Here is a 2256-nt window from a genome sequence, read left to right as displayed (position 1 = left end):
TTATATATTTAATACGTTAGGATGAATTTTGAATATTTATTTGCCGGTAAGTATGAGATCCTCTTTTTTTTTTAACTATTTGTTTGTTGCTTTATTTTTTTGTTTTTTTTTCATTTTATTTCGATTGTTGTTATTAGTTTTGCTATTTCTATTTTTTCTTTTTTATAAGACCTCTCATATGATTGTGGAACCTCTTTCTAAAGATCTTGGATTGGTTGCGGTGTGGAGCTCAATTGTGGCTCAACTATCTCTAGTTTTTGTTTTTTTTCTTTTTCTTTGTTTTCGTTAACTTTTTTTCATGCCTTTTTCTTTGTTGTATTTCATTACCTTTTTGTAATGATTTCCTATTTTTTAATAAATTTGTATTTTATTACCTTTAAAAATAATAATAATAATAATAATAAAGTTATAAGGGTTTACACGATTTGAATAAATTTGTAGTCTAGAACTAGTGTGCCATGAGGTGGAAGAGTTCCTTTTCAAATGTGGGTTTTCTTGGGTTGAGTTGCAATAGGGATGGGAATGCTATGTTTTTTGAATTTGATATAAAACCGACACAGAGAAATTGTGTTCATTTTTTTTTGGAATACATATTTTTACTACATCCATCAAAACACAAAAAAAAAAAAAATTACAATTATTATAAATACAATACCTCCCTACACTTTTTGCCAACCAAACAAGCCTCAAGTCAAAAATCAAATAATCGTAAATATTATAGAGCAGTTTCAGGAGCTATCAACTAAGATAGTGATTGGAACTCATCAACCCCCAGTGGTTTGCCCTCAATTCAACGATACAAGGACGATGGTTTCCCATATTTAGGGTCTATTTGGGGCACTAACAGCTGTTTGAAGAAACAGTTATGAAGTTGATGCAGAAGAAATTGTTGCTCAAAAAATTTTGATGATTATTACAAATTTATTTTATTTTTAATAAGTCAGACCGTAGCTTTCTGACAATCGCCAAACTTTAACAATTCAGGTTGAAAAAAAAAACAACTTCTTATCACAGAAATTTCTAAATACAACAATAATACAATTTCCCAAATAGAAACTGTAGTGACGGTCTGAAAAACAAATGTGGCAAAAAACTATCTCAACTGATGAAATTGTAGCTGAATTCACCAAATTCATTTTTATATTAGAAATGTTATACTCCTAAAAAAGAATTATGCATAAATTCATTTATCACAATTATTGAATGAGACGAATCAATAAATTTTTTCTTGAATAAATATAAATAATAGCCTCTTGAATTTTATTAATTCTTATATATAAAAAATTTTACAGTTTTTTTGAAATAAGCATAATAAAATTTGATTAATTGATTATCTTTATATTAAAAATTCAACTTAGGAAAGAAATAATAAATTTAAGATATACTTTTGTATACTCTATATATACATATACATTCATTTATTTATTTATAAGTGTTTAGCACTATATTTTGATAAAAAATATAATATTCAAATTAATAATTTTGATAAATATAAATCAAATATTTTGGATCTTATTGACTACTAGAGAATTATTGACAGTAGAATGATGTATAAACATCTTAGTGTTTGCATAAATATTAATTAAAGTATTGAAAAAGACAACACCATAGTGTTTATGTGTAAAAGCCCAAAAGAGAAAAAAAAAACCCCACTAGGTCTAAGCTAACTAAAATAATCTACTATCTATTTTAAAGTGCAAAGTTTCAATCTTCTTTCTTAAAATCATCTGACCGAGTTATAAAGATAAAACAACAATCTTCTCGAAATAATTATTGTGCTACAATAACCGCTAGTAAAGTTTGGTGACAATCTCTAGTTTCTCATATGTTCAAAAGTATGGACTTAGCTCATGGTTTCATCCCACATTTTTTTTTATGCAAAAATGTGGTCTTATTTATAAAGTTTTGGATGATATATTTTAAGTAAATTTAGCCAAAATTTCATAACACTTTATCAATATTGGTGACATGTCAAATATATTTTGAAATAAGATTCCAATCATTCATATGTTATACTAACCTCCAATTAAATTTACACTTGTTTGAAGTCCATTATGATTACCTGTTGGAGCATGTTCTTATTCCAAAACTTTTCTTTTTTTTCATTACCAGAAACTGCACAACTCTCTCTCAGTACAGTAGGTGCACCCCCCCCCCCCCCCCGCCGTTAATTCAGACGGTTGCATCCACGTGTGGCGAAGCTGTCAGACACGCGAGCACGATATGGTTGTCAGAAAGCAAGCGACGAGCAGATGC

The sequence above is a fragment of the Phalaenopsis equestris genome, unplaced genomic scaffold (assembly GCF_001263595.1).
Source record: "Phalaenopsis equestris unplaced genomic scaffold, ASM126359v1 Scaffold000840, whole genome shotgun sequence".
Lineage (NCBI taxonomy): Eukaryota > Viridiplantae > Streptophyta > Magnoliopsida > Asparagales > Orchidaceae > Phalaenopsis > Phalaenopsis equestris.
Note: the sequence above shows the minus strand (reverse complement) of the source record.